Source organism: Schistocerca cancellata, chromosome 1 (genome assembly GCF_023864275.1).
Source record: "Schistocerca cancellata isolate TAMUIC-IGC-003103 chromosome 1, iqSchCanc2.1, whole genome shotgun sequence".
Lineage (NCBI taxonomy): Eukaryota > Metazoa > Arthropoda > Insecta > Orthoptera > Acrididae > Schistocerca > Schistocerca cancellata.
In genome coordinates, this window is record NC_064626.1 from 510,158,248 (window position 1) to 510,180,287 (window position 22,040).

Below are 22,040 nucleotides of genomic sequence, written 5' to 3' on the forward strand. Positions count from 1 at the left end.
GAGAAATGTCCATAAATGTCGCACTGAGACTGTTGAGCACATATGTCCTGAAGTCAGGCTACGTGTTGGAGCCACCTCTATATAAGCCCACAAGGGGGGCGAGGTGGGTGTGGGGGTGGAACGCGCAAGGGAAGCACTTGCAAACTTCCTCCCTGGAATTATGAGCACGGAGCTTTCATTCATATACTGAGTAGATAACCATCAATTCTCTTGTAAGTTTCTTCTGCCACCTACAAAATTCAATTCTTATGGCATTACATGTCTTGAAGGTCGTCAACTCAACTGTGTGAAATTTCTGCGGATGCCCTTGGCCACATCTATTCATAGACAACGAAGAAGGTCTACTCGAACAACGCTTACCATTAATAGTGGCTTACCACCCAAAAGGCATTATTATTTAGCTAAAATAAAAGTACTCGTATTTGGTACAGGTAATTTTTTTTTTTTTTTTTTGCTTTGCTAAAATTTGCTACATGTACATATTTTTAAAGTCATTCTTTAAGATGTTTTAGTTGGCCATTTCTGTCACATTTTGTTTCATTGCTCATTAGTTCGCTTAAGAGATTCTGTAGTCCATAAATAAAGGCGAAACAAAGCACCACGTTCACTCACAGTTCATTTCAATAGGTGCTAATAAAAAAATCGTTTTAACAACCCGTATCACATGAAGACTAGATCACAGTGAAAATATAAGAAAATTAATTTTATTGAATGTTGTATATTACTTCAAACAGATTTTATTTACTGTTTGACCTTATCCAGTTGGTCTCCGGGCTTTGTTTGATAGCAACTGTATTTTCTATCGAGGAAGAGTTTTTGGTTTTCTCAGTTGCTTTATCACGTCAATCTGACTTCGACAGTTTTTTAGTTGGCTTGCTTAAAGAGTTTAAACTTTTGTCGACAATGTTTGTAACAACAGATGAGGAAATCAGTTGTGATATTGTTGAATAAACTTTTCCCGTATTGAACGACACGAGTCAATAATTAATTAACTTTTTCGAAGCGAAATGTCGTCCAGTGACGGCGACAACAGAATTTTAGTGTAATTTTTCCTTTTACAGAAGGATATTAATTACGGGAAAATGATTTTCGTGCACTGTGTGCAATTCAGTATCCCCTCCATCTCCTATTACTGCACCTGTAGTACGACGGTGACTCACAAGTTGGGCTTGCTTCTCCACAGCAATGATACTTTCACTCTACCGGTGATTCATAAGAAGTTTCCAGTTTCTATTTAAGAGGGAGTCATCCTCACTTTCCTCCTTCTTCGAAACGTTGCCTAACTTTCTTATATGCTTAGTTCGAGGTACTGTTGGGATGGTTCCATAAAGAAGTGCAGGTATTGGTGACATTGGAACTATTACCTTCTGCTCATCGTATTCAGCGAGTGAACTTCTTTGCCAACTTAGTTTTTTAATGCCACACTATCTAAATGTTAAAAGTCAGAAATGCTCTAACTGCTTTCCACCTGACTCTATTTTTAAGAAATGATTCTCCTTTCTGATTTTCATTCAAATCAATAAAATCTTTAAGAATTGAAACATCACAAGAATTTTTTTTCTGTCAAATTTATTTCACAGACGGTAAAATTTTATTGTGTTGAATTGGGCGCACATTTGTGTCTCCTAAATATATAACTTTTAAGTGTTAAACGAGTCGTCAGCACCTTCTTTTTTTCGCCTACTTCTAATGAAGTAATATTCAGTACCGAAGATTTCGTGCTGTATGAGAAAGATATTAATTACAAGGTTACATTAATTACGATTAAAGACTGACTTAAAGCGCACGTCAGATATAGATACAACACCGTAAGTTCAAAAATAACAAAAAATTAGCTCTAATTCTGCACTTGCGAGACGACGTGTTTGCGAACTATCACGCCTACGTTTATCTGGAAATGTGAAGTCTGTAACATTAGCAGTTAAAGTTATCAAATTCCAAGCGTAATCAGTTACCTAATGATATGGTAATTTTGTATACTAATTTTGCGTGAAATAGAAGTGTTAGATTTTTCGCCAAAGATATCGATTATCTAGCCTATAGTTTGTTGTCGTAATTAATCTGGAGCGGGTCCATTATGTGTTCATATATTTCTTGTTTTCCTGAATATGTGCAATTCTTACCTATTTTGATAGTATTTAATTCATGATTATATGTGGAAAAAGCGGAACTGGAAAAGAAATTGTATGAGCCTCTTTAAATTACTTTTAGATCGTATAACTATGCGTTCTTGCAGTGGAAGAGGATATTCTGTATCAGAAGACAGCAGTGAAGAAGCCAAGTAATAAGGCACATTTCTAGACTGATAACTGATCTGGCAGAAAGCCTCATGTTACAATATTTGCAAACAAATCGCACTGTGAAGAATACTCATTTCTAGAAAACATGTCTGTGTATTATATCTGTATTCATTTTTGTCTTAAAGGCTATATTTTTAACATGTTTTGAACAGAAATTCTTCATAAAAATGTAATTCAGTGTTGAAAAAATCTTCTAACAGTGAACAATATTTTTAAATTTTTTCTCTGCAAACCACTTTCAGTGGCTCTCAGCGTATATTACCCCTAAAACTGCTGGCATTAAGCATGTGAGTGGCCTCTGTTGTTAATAACTACAGAAATGAGCATAAAATTAAGGTGAAAAATAAAACAACCGTAAAAGCTAGTGACTGTGACGTACAGTTTATGGCCGTTTATAAACGCTAAATAAAATAATAGAAGGAAAGAAAGCTAGCTCCTCGATATTAAAAGTCATTACAGCATCATCTGCCGTTACAGCCTTCTGACTATATGGTCTTGAGCCATGACCATGCAACTCAGAAGATTTATCAGCAATTAAGAGATCCGGTCGTGAAAGCTTTCATTGTATGACACTGAAGCATCAGCTAAGTTGCACAAGGATAAAGTTAAAATTTCTGAGGAAATCACCTTGTTCATATGGTGTGGATTAGACATGAATAAATAAAATCTCAGAGGCAGGACGGACGGCGGCGCCTCCCTCCTTTCGAATGCATTGCCAGTGCAATAACAGCTGCGCCATCTGCATCATTTGTAGGAGAAAGAAATGAAATAAACCTAAGAGCCAGTAAATGAAATTACAAGTGTGTGTGTGTGTGTGTGTGTGTGTGAGAGAGAGAGAGAGAGAGAGAGAGAGAGAGAGAGAGAGAGAGAGAGAGAGAGACCAGGAGGAAGAGAGAGGGGGAGAGACACAGCATGAAGGAAAAAAAAACAGAGGGAAAAACCCGTAAACTGAAATACACAAAAGAAAAGAGGAAAGAGTAATGTAAGAGGAATAAATGAAAATATGAAAACACACATGAAAAAATAATTCACAAGAACAAAATAATAGATACCTTAGTCGCCTAAGTGTATAACTGATAGGCATTTGTGAAAGGGGAAGGATAATTTACCACATCCCAGCTTCTCTATCTACCTGTATCGGTCACCTTTACAGTACAATAATGTTTGTTCAGTTAATCGTCAATAAATTTACAACTTTGAGTACGGGGCAAATAAGTCACTACAGATTCAAAGATACGCAGGAGCTAAGAAATTCACTAATAGACCGATGTCGGAACTACATTTCCTGCCAATTTATTACTCTTGAGAAAGATTTCACGTTGGTTCAAAACAACACAAATCGGCCTTCATTCTCTGCATTATATAGAGTAAAAATATTATGAAATTATTTGCTTTCATTTCTTGTAGATATTTCCGGATGAAATTTTTTTCTCTCACCATTTAAACAGAAAAATACAACCTATTGGAGCATAAATTCAAGCATTTTCATAGACGTCATATCTGGAACATGACAATGTTCTCAATAATTTGGATAAAAATATTCACAGTCTGAGGAAGATGTCACAGCCAACGTCACAAGCTCCAGTGCACCCTCTGCTTCCTTTTTGACGACAATCGTGGCATTACGAATGGTCGTTTATTGATATCGTCTTCAGAATGCACTTCGTTTTTTCTGAGAGTACCTTCGAACTATAATACAGCTTTTGGTGCCGTACAGGGCTTGCTCTGAGCCTTGTGAGATGAGTGTTTCGGATTTCTTGATTTATCTTATTGCGCTTTCTTTTGTCTTGCCGATGTTTTCCTCACACTGTTATTCATTTGTCAGCGAGATTTTCACTGTTCGAGGTTTTACAGCCTCTAAGGCGGAACCCGTTAATCATGCCTTAAGCAAACAGGGTCACAGAGCTTAAAATATCCATGGTGTCTGTAGCGTACAGCTGCTAATAATGGCCCCGTGTACGTCAACGCACGATAAAGCGAAGTCTGCGAAATTTGAGGAAAAGTTTCCGGGAATTATGGTCTGCTGGAGTGCCTTGTGCTGTTGCACAATTTCTGCATTGCACCGCGCAAAACGTTCTGGTCTGCGGAGCGCTTTCTCCCTCTGGTTGCGTCTTGCTGGACAGCAGACTCACGCATCAGTTCGCAGAATAAAATTAGCAGGGCAGGCCTGTCCTATGGCTACATTCAAGCCCTATCCGTATTTTTGCTGTTGGTTTTCTACGGTTTCATAATGCCTCGTGTTGCTTGTAATTTCTAGTGCATTTATGGCAGGTAAATCAACAATAGTGGATTTCAAAGAGAAATTAAGTGCTATGTCTCTTCATCTATGTAGACGCTACGTTGAACAATTGCGACAAATTTGGAAGATATTCACAATAAATAGTAGTAAGGACTATGAACCCATTTGTGATACACGAACAGGCAATTTTATGGCAAACGCAGATGTATTGCTTCGTGTCCCAGCCTGGCAAGCACTTTTATATTAGCATAGATTGTTTGCTGCAATTTGTTTTACTAAGTATGAAAAAATAAAAGTATTTGGTGTACTTCTAGCTGAAAGAGAAAGAAATTTGTTTCATGTCTGAGAACTGGTTGTTCTTGTTCCTTGTCCTTTTTTTTCGTCTTATGGAACATTTCCTTATTTCATTAATGAGAGCTATTTCTAAAATGTATATTCTTAACGTAGTATGATTCTTCTGGTGAAAAAACATTAGTTTCTCATATCAAAGTTGTTGTTTATTTGAATTACAATTGCAGAATATTCGTACTTCCTGGAGTAGTAGTCAGAAAGCATGTGGAATCAGTAGTGTAGTGTTAACAATTCTTGAATCATGTTTAGAAATGTAAGCGGTACGAAACAGATACGGCCTATGTGGTTTGGTTTTACGTAAAGTTTTCCTACGATATAGCCTTCACAAAACTAAATCTTGCTGTAGTATCAAACATAAGCCGAAATCACAGTAAATTACTTTAAGACTAAAAGCTTTATCAATTAAGGAGTGGCAGGTTTAAATTCCACTTCTTTACCTCCAGTTTCTAAACGTTCTACAATTACTTTATAGTTTTTATTTCCTGCTGACCCCTCTTTCTGAGAGTTCGTTCTGTAGACAACAACTACTACATTAACATAGTGATTTAATCATCTTCAGGCAATTAAGACTAGAAAACATGTGATAAGTCGTCACAGGCTCTCGCACAAATTTTTCCAGGGGTGGGGATGGACAAAACTCTAAAATTGCCATTTGTGATACAAATGAGAAGGTTAGTTTCGGGACGCGTGCTCCCATAAGATCTAAATTTGATAGATGATACAAAAAACGTGTTATATTCCGAAGAACTGCTGATGATTCCTGGTGCAAGAGACTTCTCTAATGAATGGAAACTCTGTAGACGAGGTTACAGGGAAGTGGGGTGGGTGGGGGCAAGTGCTGAGACTGGTGGTAAGAAATCATTGTCTTAAAATTATTTCACTGCATATTTCTTTATCAAATTTCTGTTACAATACTCGATGCAGGTTGGGTTCACCATGAATGGAAATTCTTATTTCCAACGAGTTCATTGTTTTGTTATTTTCGAGAAGAGAGGTTAAGCAGTAATTAATATTCGTTGTGCGAGTGAAATTCTAATTTCCGTTCAGCTTTTGTTTTGTTTTCTGTATTTTTTCTGGGTACGTATGCTAGCGTAAAATTAATTTGGAAATAAGGCAGCTCTTAATTTCTTAAACAACACATTTCAACCATTTTCTCTCTAGGTGACAATGTAGACAACTCCGTTCTTAAACCACTCAGTTCGACTGGTTTCCTCTCCTCGAGTCACTATGTCTCGTAGCAAAAAGTGTATGATAAAATCCACATGATGAAATAAACACACTTTTTAGAGGTTGCATAGAAGAATGTAATACATTACCAAAGGAATTTCTCTTTCCATAATTATAGCCCTGCAATAAATAAATTATCTCTAAGACTCTTTGCAATACATTAATTTAGCTTATTAAGAAGTATACACATTTCTAACCAAAATCTTTGATAGTTTATCCGATAATACAAAATGCTTAACATTTAAGAACTAAAAATGTTTTTCTGGACAGTTTCTTCCATTCCATAGAAGAATTGTAGCTTAAAATTTTGTAGCCTAAGTTGAGCAAAATGATCGATATACCCATTTACTTCTGTTATGACAGTAAGTGTTTTTTAGTACTGTGTGTATTTATCTGTAAACGGTCAACAAACAGCCATAATCAAATACTAAGTATTTTACAGAACTTCTAAAGTAATTCATTCTGCCCTAGTGTTACATGCCGTGAAAATGATCAATGAAGTTGTTTTAATTTAGGAGAGGGTATTAGTTGCACAATATTTATTATCTCTTAAGATAATTTATTTATAATTTGCGAATTGACCACTTAGGAACACGCTACAATTTCATTTCTTCTTTGTCTGAAGTTTTCTCTTTCTCCAGTACTCCTTCATATGGACGCTGTGCTGTTTCTTCTCTTCATCCGTCCAGGCTCTCCCAGTCTTCTTAGTTCTTTCGACTTGAAATCCTTCCCAATTTTGAATAATGATCCGAAATGCGTCCCTGTTTAATATCTGAACTTCCTGAATGTGGAAGCTTTCCAGATCTTTACGAGCTTCCTTAAACCATGTTGTCGTTGTCTTCTTTTTCTACAGGCAGTCGAATATCCTCTCGGTTAGTCTGGTTTTGACCATTCTGTACAGGCGTCCTAGAAATAATAACCCCCCTCTTTTACATGGTCTCCGAGATTATGTCCACCGTTTTGTAAATTTCATTATTGCTACGAAGTTTCCAGCCAGTTTCGATCTGAGTTGGACCCAAGATTTTCCGTAATATTCTTCTTTCTAGTATCTCCAGCTTTTCCAACTCGTAATTCAGTGAGAGGCATTGGCTGACATACAGGCACTATGTTTTTACTACAGCACTGTAGTGCTTTATTTTTGCTTTCCAAAGGTTGCAATTTTATTTATTAAATTTTACCGTTATTCTTAAATGCGTGTTACAGAGTGGAAAAGCAATTTTTCTAATTGACTGTCTACCCAAAATCATATTTTTCTCATTCGTGTACTTAATACTACAATAAGATGTGGCGGAAATAGTATTTTTTTAGGATTAATGTTACCATATACGACTTTTTGCAGACCGAAACCTCCCCCTGCAATGACCGCACCGATTCCACAACTATTCTAGTTCGATCACGAGATCCAGAAGTCTTTCAATACCGTAGCCTTTATTAATGCTGTGTTACTTGACTTTCGAAGAGCCTTTGATACGGTTTTGCACGACTGCCAAGTGAACAAAATACGTACTTAAGGAATATCAGAACAGGTAGGCACCCACCCCTGCTAAAGTAATTGGTGCTGAATATGTCGTTCTTAAACGTCTGCAGTCATCCATAGAGGAAGAAGCGTCCACCGTACGTGTTTTTGATATACTGTGCACAAACTGACCTGGCACACAGCCTCTGAGGCTATTCGCAGACGATGCAGCTGCAGGCAGGGAAACGATATCATGAGAAAATTGATACGATAATAAGGAACACTGGAAGATGATGAGCACTTGGTGCAAAGACTCACAGCTGACCCGGAGCACAAGTAAATCTTTTATAAGTACACGAAAAGAAGTTTGAATACGGGCAGTCAGTCCCTGAAATCAGTCAGAAGGATCAAGTGTGCTATCAAATCATTAGTTCCGGACACGCCTATGTATTGCGGAATTGACCACTAGATGTCACGAGCGGAGCCTCAGCCAGTATGAAAGGAGGCGAGCGGTATTGTGTTGTCGGTAGAGAAGCAGTAATGCACAAGTTTTCGGCAAGGAGAGCTCAGTGAGTTCGAGCGCGTATTAACCATCGGATGTCAGCGAATAACAACAAAGGCCGTCTATCGATGCGGAGGGTGATTCTAAAAATCCGCACAGAATGAGTGGAGGAAATTACTCATGAGTTCCAGCCGTCCATTTAGTACAGTGACTGTGCGTGGAGAGATAGAAGGAATGCAGTACAAGGGAAGCTCCTCACAAGCCACACATTTCATTGGTCATTGCTAAGCGATGCTTAGGGTGGGGTAAAGCGCGATGCCACAGGACAGTGGACATGCTCGGAAATGCACAGCTAATGCAATGGAAGACGCTGCAGGAAACGCAGTTTGTATAGCGAAGTTCATTTTCCCGGAATTCCGTGACACCACGTTCCAATTAGAGTCAAGAAACATGTCACTTCCGGCAACGATAGCTCACGTAATGACCACGAGGGGAAAAATTAGAGCAATCCGTGCATGTATAGAGTAGTACAGACCACATCTCCCCGCGAATGAAGGAGGAACGAGGGTTGGGGGGGGGGGAGGGGTACTTGAACTCCATACTTCTCTGCTGTCGTCCATTGTAGAGTGCTTTGGGAGTGCAAGTGTTAATTCGTATGCGTACCATAGGGTTTGAAAATTGCTGGATGTCATATAAATGGAGAAGAAAAAAACAAACTGTATTTTGATTTCACTGCTTTTCTTTCCCAAAAAAACTCATCTGGTTTCGCAAGACTATTTCCTCTATATGAATGAAAAGAAGAACTTGGTGTGAATGTTAACTTACTTACTGACACTAATCTTATTACCGTTTATCGACGCTTGAAGAAAGTCACTGGCGTCCATAGATTATTTTATTTTGAAAGAAACAATTTTTCTTGTAATTTAATAACTATCTAATTTCGCTCCCTTGTTCATTATCCAGCTACATTACAGTAAAAGCCGTATTGAATATAGCGTGTTATATTCGACGCATCTTTGGGGAAGAAGCAGATGCGACGGCGTCGCTAGTAAAGAGTTTCACAGGTAAGAAATCCAAATTTAAACAGTACAAAATGCGATCCTTACGCGCGTTTTGTCACTGTGCTAGCATACAGAGCATTAAATTACGTTAGAGTAAGTATTTAAAATGAGCGTCTTTAAATTTGCTTTATACTTTGCCTCCAGTTCCAAGTTGTGCGTTCATGCGCTTGCTGGTTGCAGTGGCAGACAGCCTATTCGCTCGTTCGTTTGTTATCCAGTGTGCATCGGGTACAGGGAGTGATCACAAAATACGTTTTGCGTTCTCTGTTTCAACAAGTGCAATTCAGTTACGATTGTGTAGCGTGATTTTCGTCGACAGTATGGAAGTGCCCCTCCCGTTGTAACGGTTGTACTGATCTCGCATTACGCCCTTTGTCATCAAAACGCCTGGTCTCATGGTGTGAGATTTATTTATTTTATTTCCGGGGGGGGGGCGGGGGGGGGGAGGTGCGGCTGAAAGACTCCGTATATTTGCTTCCCTTTCCAGCAATTTCGGCCGAACTTTAACTCCTCATAGCAACAGCAATGAGGGCAGTTACTTCGGACATGCTCATAAAACTATGAGATTATTGCGGCTATTGTCTGGATGTTTGTTGTGCGTCCTGTTGAGAGCTTATTGAACATCTGTGAAAGACAAACGAAAACTTTGATCCTAAACGAAATTGTAAGAAGCACCCTAAGTTTGGCTGTGCATACATATGAAAAATATATCGCCGTCAAATCATACAGTTCTTTTGATAACAAAAACTTTGCTTTCCTATGAAGAAGTTGTATTTTTTTCCAATTTTCTATCGTCATTAATGCAAAAAAATAGTCTCGATTTGGATGAATATTTTTGAAAACCTATCACTGTCAAATACAGTGAAAATCATTCATCATGGACTCTCAAGACCGCAGTACTACTCCACATGCCTGATCATTCTCTAAGGACTTCCGTACGAAGGCTCGGCGCGGGCTGGAACTGGCGGCGAGTGGCTGTGCACGACACATTTTTGACGCATGCTTTTTCGACCCCATCACTCCCGTCTACGAACAGTTGTGATGTCTACGTGCCGATAACCGTAAAGACAGTCGTACCCCATGTTTGCTCTATCGTCTCAATTATTGCACTTCCTCTTATTTATCTCCAACTTCTACGACGCTGTCTGAACAACACAGCTGAAATACTAGTTCTCAAGTGTAATACTCTGCGGAACATTACGTAAAACTGACACGTTCTCTGGATCTTTTTCTGTCATCAGCAACTCGACTTTGGAACAATCTTCTTTAAAACACCGGAGAAATACCTTGAAAGTCCTATTTCCCACGACGATTTTCAGTAAGTTTTGACTATTAATGTAAAAGAAGTTGCGAATTTGATCAATGTATTCAACCTCTGTAATATCGATATACTCATATTGTTTGTAAAAAAGTGTTCAAGGTGTTGGTCTGAATAAGCATGAGAGTAGTAGTGTCAGTGTGTGGCGGACAGTTTGGCAGTGTATATGGTTTGAAAACGATGTACGCTAACCCGCCATGTAGTGGAGTAAGGATTACTTAAAAAGGGATTTTGTAATAATGTGTTCTGAGGAAAAAAATATTGAGAAAAAGAGATTATATGAATGGAAGAATGACGAAAGCCAACGTTTAAGGTAATCCAGCTTTTATATTTGTTACTTTGTAACTTCATATTCACGTTAAATGATAACAGCCAAACAGTTTCAGAATAAAGATTCATTGAAATCCTTGAACCACGGTTTCGGTATATCTAAATGTACCTTCATCACAAGCAAAAATACACTAAAACCACATCCTGCAGTGGAGATGCATATAACAATCGTGCCATAGGCGTCGTTAGTAGTTAAAATTATGCTGAACAGATGGGGGTGATATTTTAATTTTAACTGCTGGCGACGCCTTTGGTAAGATTGTTTTATGCATCTCCAGTGCAGGATGTGGTTTTCGTGTATTTTTGTTTCCGATGAAGGTACATTTAGATATACCAAAACCGTGGTCAAGGATTTCAATTAATCTTTATTCTGCAACTGTTTGGCTGTTATCATTTACCGTGAAGATTTTCAACAGTTGCTGCTTCAGCCATATTTAAAATTTTGTAACTTCTTATTGTTAGGGCATTGCGTATGGTTGAAATTTGCTGCAAGAATTTTGTAATGCAACATATGATTTTGTATTATACTTGAAATAAATGTCAAGGAAGGCAATTGCACACCAGAAAGTTATAAAGAAATATATTTCTAATTTGTCTACGTGTGAGAACTTTATGAAAAGATATATTGTTGTCTTTCCTTGATGACGCACAGTCAAACTTGGAGTTTTTGCTCTCATTTATGAGTCGTTAAGATTTTTCCCCATTTTTAATTTTTTACTTCCATTATCCTGTTCACACACTCTCATTGCACAACGCAAGTTGTGTGCTGAGAAGCATTTCCTGAAAACTGATAAAATACCGTTTGCACTGCACATCGTAAGTACGGCAAGTGATATTTGATTTTTGACAGTCTCGTCGTTATCCTAATAGTGATAGGTTGTCGAGCAGACGAGCGTTCCGTGCGTACAGCTAGGCCAATAAATTTAATTACCGTCAAAGTTCATATCCACTGTAAGGTACAGATACTGTCAGAGTGTACTTGTGAAAATAATATCATATCATTTTAGAGTTTTAATACTTGTAGAAGATTTCAGTAAGTGCTACCTTGTGAATTTTCAAGTAGTTTTATGTGGAAGTCAGATGAGTTAATTTTTGTATTCATTTTCTGTGTAATTACAATAATAGTTCTGACACAGTGATTGTTTGCTAGAGTTAAGATAAAGATTAGCAACATTCAGGCCAGCACGATAATTTCAATCACTTTGTTTTGTAGTCAGACAGCATGTGTAAATTTAATTGAAAACGGATTGCTTTCTCGCGGGCCGATTGTTTGATGTACCGGCTAGTCTGGATTTTGCATTGTATAGCGTGAGCTCCTCATACTTCCGTCGTATTTTGATGTTACAATAAGTTTCACACAGTCCTCAGATATCAGCTTGGCACTTGTAAACACGAGATTAAAAGTACGTAAGAAACTTTCAACATCCCAGACTGAAAATCTCAGCTAATGGCCCATCTTCTATCACAATAGCGATCTCTCCCATATATTACTCTGCAGCATATTTCCGTCAGTCCTCCTGCTCTCGCGTCGTCGGCAGAGTTCTCCATTTTAATTCTGTTCCTTAATAATAGCCGCTAAACTGTCAAGTCAGTCTTCTCCTCTTTTTCTCTTTCACTTCTGGCAATAATAAACATGGTTTCAAATGTGCTAAACCGATCTGTACCACTCTCAATGCCCTTTACAGTTATTATTATTATTATCATTATTATTATTATTATCATTTTGTAATATCTTTTGTATGTATTGTTCCTGGTAAGATGTAAGAGATGGTATTTAAGGAAGACGAAACTACAAGTTTTTGCTGTACGTCACTGATCGTTGTGATAGTGAAATTATTGCAAACAAGAATGCTTTTCTCATTTCGAAACAATGTGAAAAGCATGCCGGTGTAACATCATGCCCATCATATAATTTGATTCAAAGGAACTACGAAAGTAAATCAGGAATGTTCAAACTGGAGCTAAAGTTTTTCTCGGATAACGCTCTCGGCCGGTTCTTTGGATAACTTGCAAGACAGAGCATCAATAAAAATATTACTGTGTCTTTCGTCTGTATTGTACCTAAATAAGATTGCAACACATTCTCATTACAGTGCTGCACGGGGAAGCAGCGCGGTTTGACGCGCCTTGTCACGGTCCGTGCGGCTCCCCCGTCGGAGGTTCTAGTCCTCCCTCAGGCACGGGTGTGTGTGTTGTACATAGCGTAAGTTAAAGTTAGATTAAGTAGCGTTACCGATGACATCAGCAGTTTGGTCTCATAAGTCCTTACCACAAATTTCCAAAATTTCTCATTACAGTTGTTAAGCAGAGGGGACACGAAAAAAATTAACATAACTCAAGTTCAGTTATTATAATCTGAAATAAAAAGAGTATGAACAATCGCCTCTCGTAGCAAAGAGTAATCTCAATCAGTCTGTTCTTTTGCAAATATTCATAGATAAATGTGGAGGCTCTTTGGCAAGGTACTGCTATTATAACATTACTATTAACTTATGCTGCGATTTTGTTGCACTGAATGTAAGAGGCATAAATATTAGCTTCAGTCTCTTTTCAGGAATCTCCCGTTTTTTATGCAGTATTTCCCCCTTTCTTTCGTTGTCACAATTTCTTTCTTTTTCGTCCAGCGATATGACCGAGGAACAGAAAGGACTTCACATATTAGCAGATACATAATCGTTTATTGTACCTCATTGTAGCTTCTTGCCATTATTTCTTATAGCGGGTTTTATTGAAAGTACACAACACACACATTGATACTACAAGGCGATACTGATTGAACACATATAAAAGAGGAGTACGAACAGAAGAATGGAGACAGATATAGAAATCAATAAACACTTCTTTATTTACCTCAGAGAATACTTGACATCATGTCATTTAACCGATAGGGAGCAACGTCATTTAGCGTAAACCTATGACTCTCGGGTTACAAAAAAGGAAACAGCTATAAATATCTTTTCAAACAAACAAGGAATTTTGTTGATCAATGATTATTTTCTTTTTTTCGTCTTATGGCATCGGATAGAACATCACGTAGCAAAACAAAACAATAGCGATGAAAAAAAAAGAGAGGGCAACAAAACTCACACGCTTGTACGGTTGTTGTTATGCAGTATCTCAATAAAATATTTTTACTCATAAATATTGTTACATATATTCAAGGATATTGTGAAGTATAGTATCTTTGAGAGAACATGCATTAAGAAGGAATACAAAGAACACAGTTCCTTGAGGAAGTTGCCTGAGTTCCTTTAAAGAATGTGTTTTTGACTGCATATTCTCGAAACGTCTACAAAGTATAAATTACAAAGCGCTTTTGTCACAGTAAAAAATTGTGGATATGATTCTCTTGGCGCTACATGTAACATAATTTATTATTAGTAAGTCTGCAAATAATTTTACTAGACGCTAAATATAACTTTTCGAAATATAACGTTAGAAGTGGCAAGTTAAAATTGCTGACATTCAACTCTGAGTATAGCGCTATTGACATACATTGTATATGACACATGTCATCCCACTTCTTGAATAAATATGCACAAAACTAATTGGCAGTTGCATGATAATGAAATAAGGAGTTCCCTAAAAACTTCTCATTAAATGAATTGTAATTATGGAGAAGCAGTAAAGCACGGAACGCATGAAATTTATAATTTGTATACTTCAGTAATACAATTTAAATATTAACGAAATTTTGATTTTGTACATTAAAAGTTCATTATCATTTTCTGAAATACATGTCTTGTGGTGGTAGTCATGATGATATAGAATGTTCTCTTGCTTACGACCTAACAGTTTTCAACAAAATGTATCTATAATGCGCTTCTCTAATACCGACATTCTTCTGGTTTAAACGACTGTTTGCTTGATGTCATAAGAAAACGAGTTTTGGAACAATAGTAGTTTCCCAGTTTCGTTCTTTTATTTCAGTTTTCGTATATTTGCCTAAGAACAAGAATCTCTTTCTTTGAAGCAGAAAATTATATCAGAACAAAGTGCTCTTTAGTTGCATTTAATGTTTTCAAACGGAAACGCTAATTTAATTTACATGTTTTTCGGTGACTGACCCTTCTACGGAATAAAACATGTGAATGAAAGAGAAACAGAACTTCAAAGTGACAGAAGCTTCAACTTGAAAATATGTAACTTCGTAATACACAAGATGATTCAGCTGTCCTATCGAAGTCATATTACGCAACTCGCTGTGTTATTACTGGCCTTTATAAACCACGAGTGAAATATTCATATTCTCTCGCCCAAATCGCACCAACTATCATTCCTAGAGAAAAGATTACGAAATTTAATGTAGTTAGATTTTGTACGGGGATACGTTTTCGATGGAGGCCGCTGTTTTCGATCTATTCAACAAAAAAAAGTACAAAAGTGACATCAAACGCGCGTCCAGCCCACAATCGTCACTCACCAGTCAGAATTGCTGCTATGTTGTTCGTGTCGCCCATAATGTACAAACATTTATGTCTACACAAACTATTCCCGATATACGGTCTTTTTTGGTCCTATTGAATGGGCTCTTAGCTACCAGCGTAACCGGCTACTTCATTAACTTTACGACTATAATCGTGCCCGTGAGCGTAATGAGTGATAAACGACTTTTGTAAGCCTTATGCTAAAACTATTAACGCTGACAGTTCGATCTGAACTTGATCCTTACAAGCGTAGTAAATTTGTAGTCAGAAGGCGTGATGAATGCAACGATGTAACCGTTTAATGTATGTTGTTAAAATTCATCCCATATTTATTAGGTACAATGTACACAAATGTCAATTTTACAATTTTTAAGTGTTCGAATAAGGTCGAGTGTGCGAAATAATTGGTGAAGTTGAAAATATTTGTAGAGCTGTAGGACGGAGTGCCATGAACATCACATTAGAAATAATCCCGTATATGTTTCATATTACCTTTCGACATCCGGCTGTAACGCTCAACTTATATAGATTTTTCTTTTCTCCGGTGAAATACTAATTTTAAACATAGGAGAGGAAAGATATTAATTTCAAATTGTCGCTGAGAGATAGGAGAAAGGCAGAGCAGGTGGGGAAAAGTGCTTTTTTTAACATTTGCGGAAAAAAATCTGTTTCACCTTCTCATTAGCTAAGTTCCGAGCCGCTACTAAGTTTGATTCCCGGCCGACCGAGTACGCAGAAGATACGGTGAAATCACGGAACAGTAGTCGTGGGACAAGAGACACGGCGAATACAATCAGTCGTTGTTTTCTCAAGAACGAAGACTAAAAACGAATAGTGTCGAGTCAGCCGTAGATTTATATACGTTTTGGACTATCATACTTCAGTTTATGGCAAGGTAGGGCTATTGCTGTCATTATTAGTACTGATTCAAAACAGTTAGACAGTAACATTACGAGGCGCATTGCCGGTACTGTTCTTGGCAAATAATATTCAGATATTTTTGCTCAACGGACGATTGTTTATTTTACTGAGAAGATATGTGTGACATAGCGATTCTTTATTTTCATCTGAGCGAAGTGTAAGTTTTTTATTAGTAACTGCTGTAAAAATTGTGACATTCATTTATTCTATGTTTTGAACAGTCAGTTTTCTTTGTAGTGCAGTCACTCCCAGAATGACGGAACAATATTCGTATAGTCAGATGCGTATTCTATGGTCCCAGGCATCATTTTTGTCCTGGTAACATAAAACTGTCAGGGGATTTTCATTTTAGGCCTTTTAACTTTAAAAAAATCTTATTAGAAAAGGGAACCGCTACTTGTCCATGCGTTACGCTATTCAATGGTAAGCCTCTAAGTTACGCCCCACTGTTCCCTAATTTCTGGCAGTCATCTTCCATTAGACAGTCGTCTTGGTCTACCCTCATTCCTGGAATACAGCTGAGAAATTATTTGATCTATCTAGCCTCCATCCGCCTACTTACATTTCCCACCTACGTCCAGTTCACTTATCTTTGCAGTTAAAATAACGTATTCTAATCCACCCTATTTCCTGATTCAATTGTTTTCTCATTTCTTCTATTAATTCTCGACATGCATCTCTCCATCGCTCAGTAAGCAGCGGTTAGCTGTTGAATCGTTTCCTTATTCTAAGCTTTTGAACACAGCCAGATGTTGCACTCTGTATTTTTTTATTTACCGATTTCGCTCTTCATATGAACAATAGCATCATCAGAATATACTCTGTAAAAGATACAAATTGAAATAATACGGAAAACTTACACTGACGTTACGTAAAGTGCATATTCTATTTCTAGTACATATGTTGATTTACGTTTAGAATTGGCAGACAGCTCTAAAGATTAAACTGGCTGTATTACAGTACTTCAACTTACTTTTAAAGTAATTGCTTTAGACGTTCTTAAACGTACTGTAAACGTAAGTTCAAGCTTTGTAGTACAGCCAGGTTATTCTCTAGAGCTGCCAGCCAACTTTAAACTTACGTTTGAAGTACTGTACTTTAAATGTGCTTTAAACTTAAGTTGAAGTACTGTAGTACAGCCAGTTTAATCTTTATTGCCGTCAGCCAACTTTAAACGTAATCGTCATATGCAAATAGAATATGTACTTTACGTAACATGAATGTAAGTTTTCCGTATTGTCTCAATTTGTATCTTTTACAGTGTTTTTTCTGATGATGCTCTTGCTCATTTAAAGAGCGAAACCGTAAGTGAAAAATACGAAGTGCGACTTGTGACTGCTTTCAAAACCTTAATTTTAACAATCGCTCCCCGTGCGGGCAATGCCTGTTCTTGTTTCCTTATTCATTAATATTTTCGCTTCAAACATATCACAAATTTGTTTTTGAAAATTCGATTTAGTTTAACAATAGCACTCAAGACTATTTTCGGTCTCCTTTGTATTCCTTTTTCTGTCATATATGAAGGCAAATCAGCTGGCTCTGTTTCTCCGTTGTTAAGCTGAATTGTTGTGTTTTTGAAGTGTTGATTATACGTTACTTTGGTCGTACTACAACTGACTGTAAGGTCTATAGTCAAACTACTGTATGTTGAAGTTTTCCTGTACTGCAGGAAAACAACAAAATGTCGTTAACGCAACAAGTATGGTTCCAGTGTGTGTCATTAACAGGTCTTCCTCCTTTATTCCAAATTTTAAGAATACAAAAACACCTTCTAGAGCCGTTGAGAACAATTTTGGTGACAAGGCCTATCCTTGTACGACATTAATTCCGGTTCTGCATTTTCGATGTATTGAGAAGGTTACTGGAAGCTGTAGCATTGGAGTATATTTCGTCACTACATAATCAAATACGATTTCTCATTTGTAATTGTTAGTAGAGTACCTCACACTAAGCCAGGTGAAGTGAAATAACGAGACAGGGTTGGTTCATACGTTATGACACAGAACTCTTGGAAGTTCTTTGTCACACTTTCTAGTAGCAAGACATTTGATCTAAAACAAATCAGAGTACTCCTCTAATGCCTAGTACCCAAATACATACCACACCCCTTACTCCCTTTCTCATTCGCATTACTCCATGGTCTTTTCACTTACCTGCTAACTTTTGCATGCTTATGGGGGTTGTAAATGATATGCTAATTAAATGCATCTGTTACCTGCAAGCCCACGAGGAATTATATTTTTGCCACTGAAATTAAACTGCTAACTTTTGGATGTCTAATTTCTCTTTATATTTAGTTGCTCAGCTAGTTTCTGAAGATCTTCAGATGTAGCGATCATTTCATATTAATTTTAAATACTGTTAAATGTAAGTGCTACACGGGATGATATATTTCTAATGTTGTCGAAATCACTACGCACCGTTTCCTAAAGTACAGCGGCAGTGTAAGAAAATGGAAACAGTATCTTGTTGATTTTGGCTTGCAGATTTCACCAACAGTGGAACGGAAGTACCCGCACTCGATGGATATGCAGCAACGGACAGGCCCTGACCTCTGAATAAATAGGAGTATCGCCTTTGTCTTTCTTCTACGTGAATATGGTGCCTAGTAATCTGTGGTGCAAATGCCTCCTTCCGATAAGCTTTCAAGTAACAGCTACATCTTTCAAACATACATACAACTTATCAGTTTCACTACGTGAAAATTGCGATAGGCTATCACGTCTGTTCTTGCATTCACCTACTCTCTTCCATTTCTTTGGGACATGAAAACTGCGTCAACGTTTATCACGTTATCTCTAGCACTCACATTCTTCCATTGCTTTGGGAACCTCATAGTAAACTGACAGTTATTATTTTCTAATAGAATTACGCACCGCAGCTTGATAAGGATGTGTAAAAGTTTTGATTTCCAATGTTCTTCTTTATGGACAATTATCTCCGCTATGGAGAAATAAAACAACCTGTTTGGTCTACTCTCTTCTTCTTCTTAACTTAATACATTAGGCTTTAAGCCTCTTTCGACTTTATACAGTGTCTTCACACCTCTTCTTAGGTATTCCTATATCTTTACTATAAGCCAGTTTCTTAGCTAATGAAAATATGAGAAGTCACATGTTATAGCTCCTCGTGCTTATACGTGGCGGTATTTAAACATTTTAGATTTAGTTAGTTCTACTTCTAATTGGATGGCCTTACATTCGTGAAATTTTAGTTTTATTGTTCGTCAGAGTTTATTTTCCAACGCTTTATGGATGATGCCAAATTTACTTAAGAAGCCAGCCAGTTTTTCATCTAGATTACTGTGTAGGAATGTTTGACAGACCAAACAACTAAAACTTGAAGATTAGCACTTTTGCTGTCTTCAGCGATTTTAGTTCGGACGCGTATTTTCTCCCAGAAAGCCATCACTTACGTCTTACTTTCAGAGAAATCAATGTCGTATTCTGTACGTCTGTGAACCCAAGTACACATATAGCTTGTAATAAAATAAATACGCACCCGAAGGCGAGTGATGGTACACTGCAAGTAGATAAATCCCAATACATCAGTACGGTTTAGTACGGATTTTGTTGAAACTGATTGAACACCGTTTTTTGAAACCTGCAATTTTATACATGTTTATGGACACACAAAACTGTCGCAGATGGACAGTGAAATGAGGAGAAATTCCGGCATAGGTCCCCTAAAGGATAAAGGAAACATTCCACGAATTCAACTGAGGTGTTTACAGACATCCAAAACGTTTATAGCAAATTTAATCTAAAAAGACTTGAGTTCGACTTCTTTTGAATAAGAAGAGTTCGTTGTCTTAACCAGTAGGGCAGTCAGTAGGCAGGTATAAATCTGTTTTCTGGAAGAGGCCTGCTAAAAGTGTCGCTGGATGAGAAGAATAAGCAGAAAGTTGTCATTCTTGTCATAAGGAACTGCAATTAACTCTTTCACACCTGCATTTTTTCTGGAAGAAGGAACATTTTTCTTTATGTGGTAGTGCTCTTAGGAGATGTTTTGATGATCTTAGATGCAACATTTGTACAGAAATACGTACCAGTTTTCGAAACACATTTCGTGCGCTTGGGTTCATTTTATGAACTAAAATTAATTACGAAATATTCTCTGTTGTAATAAATAATAAAGTGATCATTCAATAATTAACATCCAAAATAAAAATAACAATATTCGATTATACAGTGAAATATAGCGAACCAACCACGTCCGTGTATTCTGGTGGTCGCGAGTTGCTGCGCACTGCTGCATTGACATGCTGACACTTTCATCGTGATGCCCAACAATTGGCAGCAATTGCGCATGATGAAAAGATTGAACCTCAGGTTTCCATAGGGAAAAACACTTCTGTTGCTGTAAGGACACAGTAAATGTTAATGTACACAATTGTAGCCAGAGTTTCTCATACGGTTAAAACACGTTGAAATTGATCCCATCCGGAAATGTCGACTGTGGTGACAATTGACTCCTGAGACTTGATTTCATCACCTATATTTCGCCGACAAGGGGAAACAGGTTGTGGCGTAAAGCTGCTAACCACAAGACTGCACCACAGTGTCCCGCATTAAATTCCAAACCTCTCTCTCTCTCTTTTTTTCTCTCTCTCTCTCCTGTTATGAAGGGACGGCATATGACATTGTTGATGGTGATTCGTCGACAGATGGAGACATACTGTTCAGTACACCCGTCTACGCTTTTAGAAAGGAGCAACTCATAGTTTCACAGTCTTAGTAAGAACGATAACTCAATTCTGCGCCACATATAGGCACATCACTTTCGTTCATGCTATTTGCTAGCGACATTTCGTAAGAGATAAGAAAAAGGCTCCATTAGAGTAATGTCAAGGAAGCAATTCCCACGTTTTTTGCGACGCTCTCAAATGCTTGTTCACAACTCACCTTGCCTTTGACAACGATTCCTGTAGGAATGTACATATAGGCAAATTGCGACTCCCAGTTAAAAGCTGTTTTCAAACTAATGGAAATGCGTGAAGGAACATGATCAGACTAGGTCTTCTCTGTCGTACAACCAAAATCTATCTTTAAATGTGCAGTATAAACCTCACCAACTGTTTCCAGAGCAATTTCGCAATTTTTGTTATGCAGTGCAGTATTTAGTTCTCCTCTGCAGCAACTGTACATAGGGTTCTTTGCTCTAAACTTGTTCACAAATCCTCGAGAATGCCAATTTAAAGGAAGAGGTGTACTGAAACATAGTTTTACTTCATTCAAAGGTCGCAAGGCAAGACCAGAACAAAAAATTTGTGAAGAGGATGTTATCTTCTTGGTGGTGATTCATTTTTCGACAGTAATAGTCAAAACATCGCAAGGTGACAAAAATACACTTCTTGTACGGTTCCGTCCCTAAATATGTAAAAACGGAACCTTTATGGGAACACATCGTTGTCTGTCTGCCTGCCTGCCTGTTTGTCTGTCTGTCCGACTACTATGAACCATTTTTCTCAGTTGAAATTTATGTCACATACTAAGGTGACGATGTAAAAGCTTAAAGTTACTAAGTCAATGCAATCAAAAGATAAGGTAATCCATGTCACAAATGTACTTGCAGACCTACTCAGAAAAACCTGTAGGGGAAATTCCAGTTGATCTTACTTCATTCGGTGGAGGACAGTTCATTATTAGCAGATCTCACAATGGAACTCGAAGAAGAAGAGGTTAGTTTACTTGCCTTCACCACACTCTTTCAGTGGAGAAAAGTTGTACTGATTCGGAATAGCTGTTTTTTGTAACAGTCAAGATTCAAACTCGAGGACTGGAATGGTATTTCTGAATCTCCTTCGGAATGGGAAATACCATTCGAGTGGTACAATTGTGATGACGGGTGTACCTCAAATGGTTCAAATGGCTCTGAGCACTATGGGACTTAACATCTGTGGTCATCA